This window comes from Pocillopora damicornis, chromosome 2 (genome assembly GCF_964200805.1).
Source record: "Pocillopora damicornis chromosome 2, jaPocDami1.2, whole genome shotgun sequence".
Taxonomy (NCBI): domain Eukaryota; kingdom Metazoa; phylum Cnidaria; class Anthozoa; order Scleractinia; family Pocilloporidae; genus Pocillopora; species Pocillopora damicornis.
The window spans coordinates 29,404,371-29,410,590 of record NC_142671.1 but is presented as its reverse complement, the minus strand read 5'-3'; the positions used below and the strand labels follow the sequence as shown (position 1 = coordinate 29,410,590).

At 39.4% G+C, this 6,220-nt stretch overlaps 1 long non-coding RNA gene across 1 annotated transcript; it reads right to left on the bottom strand.

The window, feature by feature from the left end:
- Positions 1 to 2,611: 2,611 nt before the first annotated feature.
- LOC149050731 (uncharacterized) lies at positions 2,612 to 5,993 on the bottom strand. The gene is made up of 4 exons (XR_016184380.1): positions 5,683 to 5,993; positions 5,228 to 5,337; positions 4,015 to 4,086; positions 2,612 to 3,326 (listed from the first exon to the last, which is right to left on the bottom strand). It is a non-coding gene; the product is annotated as an uncharacterized LOC149050731 (long non-coding RNA).
- Positions 5,994 to 6,220: the final 227 nt, after the last annotated feature.

The following is a 6,220-nucleotide window of genomic DNA, read 5'->3' as shown; positions in this document are numbered from 1 at the left end:
AGTATTTCAATATAATTACTTATCTGTATATTCTTACACTTACCATATTTCATTTGTAATTCATATTTGATGTGGTCAGCTTGTAAGTTTTTACACGTGAGCCTATGGCTCGGATATATAAGGCAACCTTATTTCAAACTATGACATTAATGAAATGATTGACTGATTGATTGAGTTTGCTGGTTGTCATTTATAGTCCAGAGTGGGCAAAAGCGCTAAGGGAATGAAGTGTCTTGCCATTAAAGAGAAAATATCCTGGCTAAGGCTGAGACTAGGGACCTTTAGCAAACCACGCCGACGACGGTAACGAGGAGGTGGCAGACAAAAGATCTAATGAGCAGAACGTTAGTTCGGCGCGAGCCTTTTAAAAATGTGTACATTTCTTAGCCGTTCTCTGTAAAATAACAATTTGAAATCATCAAAACTTGCGTGGTCTCAAAAAGGGTATCCCATGGCAAATTAGTTAACCTTCCATTTAGTACTCCACGGCGCTCTCATACGTTATGCTGACATTAACTTGTGGCGCTGTGAGAAATAATAAGGAGATCCAGTAATCCGGGAGATCCAACTGAAAATATATATTCATTTTTAAATCGACGTCTTCCGCGGCGTTGTCGTTCTAACTACTAAAGGTCCCCTCTGAGACCTCAAGAGGACGCTCACGAACGACAAGCCTTCCACTTTTAAACTATTTCATTAAAATTTAGCGAAATTTTTGTTACGATCTTTTCATTTGCAGGTTTAACTTTATCTTTTCAAATCTTACCGTCTCAGACCATTTCATAAGAACTTAAGACTTTCTCAGCAACTTCGTTCACAGGAGAAACAGCTGAAGGAGTCTTACGATCCTGCAAAGTATAATCGAATACAACTTCTTTTAGAGTTTTACAGCTTTACCTCAAACAAAAATTTTTGACACTGTTTTTTTTTACCTGGGGGGTAACATGCAGTTAGCATTTTATGGAGCACTTATTAGACAAACGAATCAATTGTGATAGCCACACTCTCTAACGAGCTCTCTGTAGCTCGGTGGGTAGATCATTTTAGCGGTACATTAGGTAAATAATACAGGTTAATACAGGGTGACCGCTTAATACAGGTTCCACAGATACGGAGTATTATAAAAAAAACGATAAACAAGGCCACTCTATTGAATATTTACTACTTAATGACGACTTAACCCTTTAACTCCCAGATCAGATTTGTAATTCGTCTTACTGTCAACCATACAATTCTTATAATGCTAGTTCAGAGAATTTAGTATTGGATCAACGTATTATCCCCAAATTGATATTTTTCTTTATTCTTATAACTTATCTGGTTGACATTGTCTTGATATTGTTAGGAGAAATTCTGTCTTGGTCACTCATGGGAGTTAAAGGATTAATAAGAGACACAGGATTGCTCAGGAGAAGAGATGCTACAAAATACGCTGACGTCCCTCGGGAATCACTGTCTTTGGTAGAGATGAAGCAGAGGTGCCAGTTTGAATATTTAATAAGTTTCCCGAGTTAATCCTAATTTTCCTCCTCAATACATTGCCACTCAATACGGGTTCGACTGTAATCGGCGGGGGCACGATCCTTGCGTGGAGTCACATCTTTTAAATTACCAGTCAACCTTGTCTGACATGAAGTCACATTTTTAAAATTACCAGTCAGTCACCTCGTGTTTGACATTTCTAAATCAACTCTGGTAAATCTCTCCTTCTCAGCAAAGTCCGCCACGTGAGTTAAAAAAAAAGAACGATGTAAAATATTGATGGCAGCGCGTCACTGGGAGTGGCCTCACTGGGAGTGGCCTCACTGGGAGTGGCCTCACTGTTTTTTTATTTTTTGTTTTTTGTTTTTTTTTAATCGAGCGACGGAATTCGCCGAAAAGTCTAGTTACGAAGCACTTGGTAAAATTCTAAAATTAAATCGTTACTCTCACCAAAGCTTCGTTTTCTTCGTCGACCTCTCGGACCGTCAAGAATGACGGCTGTTTGGATGTAGATTGTCTTATATTGCGATTTACCCAGTGACCCGTCACTTCTTCAGCTTCAAGAGGCTCTTGGGATGGAAAATGTTGATCACAAATTTGGCTCTCGTAATTATCCACAAGTGACATCACTGACGAAGAACGAGACCTAACTGCCTCTGAGGTGTGTCTCAGCGAAGATAAACTGCCTTCTTCTCTCAGGTTTTTCAACGACTGTTGGGGAAATTAAGGCTGCGATGGAGACGCTTTAACTTTGTGCATCGTTTCTTGACCTCGTGAACGTTTCTCCTCTATATCAAGTAGGCTCCATGTTCGAACCCGTCCCTCAGGCTTAACCGGAGCGGGTTCTGAGTAGGACAAAAAGATGCTTCTCCCATAAGAAATATTAATCAGTTAACCAGTTGTATGATTTACCTTCTTCTTTGTCCCCTTTAGGTTCAGTGATTAAAGTCGGCTCTCATTTAGGAGCCTGGAATCAGAATAGCCAACAACCGTTTTGTGATAATTAGTACCAGTCAAATGTTTCTTTTCTTTTCCTGCATCTGGAGCAAACTCGTATGCATATACCTGCTGACGAGAGGAGGCAGATAGGTCGTGCCAAGGAGACTAACTTATACTCACAGGGAAAACATTTGATAACACTTATTTCATGATCACTCATTTTACCCATGAGATATCATTACAGAAGTTTTGGTTTTACAAAGAACCCTTTACATCAGTGTTATGAATAACCACTCAGAGATCTTGGGAACAAGTTATTGCGTTTATACAACATCTACGAGAGTGAAGAGTGGTAGCTTCGCTAAATATGGCGACTGCTGGAATCGGGATAAAAATATAAGTCCCAAGATCCCTCGGCCATTTCCAGTCGCTCGCACCCAAATTGTTGAACCTGTTTTGTTGTTGAGCTTGAAGCTTTATACCGTTTTGGTTTTAACGTGATTCTCTGGGGTTGCAGACTAGGAAAATTTGTGTTGATGTTGAGTTACTTCGATTGTTGGATCTAGTGTGTTTGGAGTGTTGATGTTGATATTAGCTGTTGAATTTGGACAAATTTTATCGTTGACCTTAATAATAAATGTTGATGTTGGCAGCAATCTGATCGGTTGAACAAGTTACACCACTACAGCTTCCATACTGTGCTCCTGACCGGTATGGTTGCTACATAAGAACTCTTGCCACTGTGAACCATTAAGTGAGGGAGCTAACTCAATACTTGAGATGTTTCCTTCACTTTTGTAGTGTTTTGGGTCGGACTTGATTCCTCCTCTGACGTTTCTAAGATCTGTAAAAGGCGATACTCGACGCACAGGAAATGCTCATGAGGACTTAGAGACCAAACGTGACTATTAGGAAAAAAGGTAAATAAGGAAAAACCACAATTAATTTTGAAAAGATCTCAAACAACTACGAGGAGTGGAACCACAGGCATATTCCATCAGGCATATTCCAAGATTCAGCATAAGCCATTCTAAGGACAAGCCCGTTTTCCCCACCAAAACGGGAAAGTAGGTAATATTTTATATTCAATGTGTTCTTTCTTTGATGTTGGAAATTTCGCGTTCTATTTTAATCTTTTGAAATTAGAAGAATTTGACGCGCCCCAAATACACGGGCCGCGACAAGTTAACGCCAAGGCGCTTAATTGAGCAAATATAATGTTGACGCCTCTGAATTCTTATTTGGAAATCATTCCCCATGTCAGTGATCGTAACTGGGGAGAATCTAGAAGCATCTGATCAGTATCGCATTTTATTGTTCAAAGATTGGCTGTACAAGCCACATTGGAGAATCTCAGGGGGGGAGGGAAGGGTTTATAGCTTTATGGTTGACGTTTAATTTTCTTTCAATGCAGAGCAAAAGATACATTACTGTTCACTTTTTTTTATCACGACTAACGGTTAAAATTCGTAATTCTTACACCTAACGGCTATTTTTTTAGCCGTTTTATGGCTATCAGTCAACCCATTCATACCCTCACATTACAGTATAATACAAAACACATCGCATTTTACCCACAATGCCTGGACAGACCTCAAGAAGTGACAAACTTCATCATTCACTCTCACTGAATCAGTTTCATCCTCTGTGAAGTTCTCTGATAACCTGATATGATGATAGCAAAGCAAATCGTTTTGAGGGTCAGTCGTCAGTGTATGAACGAAAAAATAAGGTGGAACATGAATATGGTGTTTTCATTCTTTGTCAGCCAAATTAACAAAAATATTGGCAAACTTTTACCACAATCCAAAAAGGATTATTTTTGAGCGCTCAGAATACTCATGAAAAAGTGTGGGCCGATACTTTTCAAGTTCAAACGAATTGAAGGAATTTCCCTCTTCAGATTTTCACCTGCTACGCCTACCATTTCCCTTTTGGATTTCATTTATATTCTTTTTAAGTCTAAGACCGTTACTATGGCTGCTGAAGTTGTTTAAATTTACCTTAAATGAGGGTCTCAACGAGATTAACCGTTAGCCGTAATACGGCCAAAAAATTAACTGTTGGGCGTCAAAGTTGACAAATTTTATCTCTCAGTCGTAAAAAAAAATTAGCCCAATAGGACTGTCTCTTTCTACAAGGTGTCATCTTGAGTTTATTTGCGTTTGAGCTTTCAAAAGTGCGTGGTTTGACCTTTCAAAATTGTCCTCAAAGGTGCTTAATACCCCACCACGGAGGCTGCCACCTTCTAGTGTCTTAGCAAAAAACCCTTTCTTCCATCTCTCGGAAGGCCATTTGATTAATTAGGAATCTCACAATATGCCTTTCTCGGCTACATTAAAATTTATGATTTTGTTTTCGATAACAAGAGAACTACGTTTCGTGGTTTTAAGTGCGAACCCGTTAACTTTGTTTTAAAAATGAAGGGGTTCATAACTGAATTTTCACCATTTCGGATGACAGCTGAAGAATATTCTCAAGTTACTCTTTTGAATCTCATAATGGGGTAAGTTGTTAATTTTCATCCTCTTTTTCAAAGTTTGGTATGGAAATTATCTGGTTTCTACAGATGCTTCTCCCAAAAGAAATATTAATCAGTTTAACCAGTTGTGTGATTTGCCTTCTTCTTTGTCCCCTTTAGGTTCAGTGATTAAAGTCGGCTCTCATTTTGGAGCCTGGAATCAGAATATTCAACAACTGTTTTGTGATAGACCGTGATTATTCAGTTTTGGTTTTTCGACTTCGAAAGGTGATGTGTGTGATGCAGCTGCTGTCTCTGCTGATTCCACTATCCATACACGATTACCTTTGAGCAGCTTTCTTCAGCTTTCCATTCTGGCCTTCAGACCCAAATTTTTCAGACATTATTTTCTTGGTGAAATTTCACCTTTATCAGGTGCAAACTGTTCCCCTAAACTATAAAGAAAATGTGATATAAGTTTCTTGACGGAGCTATGATAAAAATCTTCTTAACACTTGAAGAGAATTAAAATTGAAACTCGAGCAAACGGGATGAAGTTCTCATAAATTGCAAAACCAAAAACTACAAATACAACAGGTCGAAAATGCGATTTGCGTCAGGGCTTCCAAGTGACGGGTTAAAAAAATGTATCTATGTAGCAGAAAAATTTTTAAAATGCTTGCGAAAAACTGAAGTCAGACTGCTCAAGTCAGATATCGGTCTGCCTTGGGAAGCCGCTGCAGTCTAAACATGACTACAAAGTGATACAAGTCAAAGCAGAGCACAAAAGATTACGCTACCTCAAATTTTACCACCACCGTGACAGTTCTTGAAATCCTTAATAACATGTAAAAGGGTTTTTTGGATTGTTTTTGCGTCCTGGGTTCACTTAGCAACGAGGAAACACCGTTGACTTTTCCATGGCTTCGTTTATTATGACGCAACAAACGTTAACTTTACAGGAAATCCACTGACCAGCACTGTGTTCGAACAGACTGACTCGCTTCTCTCCCAATGGTATTTGCCTCGGTTTCAAAACGCGTTACAGTGCACAATCTTTCATTTGACTGACGTGCCTGGCTTCCCTGAAAAAACGTTTTCTTTCGCAGGACGCAAAACTGAAGGAGAGAATGTGGCATACGCAAGCATGCATCCGTTGAGCATGATTCAGTCATCAACGCACGCGCTCGCGCCGTTGCCAGATTCTTCGAATCGCCTTTTTGCCCTGCTTTCGTTTTCGCTTTGTTTTTCTATTTTTACACGAGGGGCCAAAGTGAGTTGTGCGATGAAACTATAACATTGGCGGCCAGTAAAATGTCAAAGAGTAGTGGCAACCAT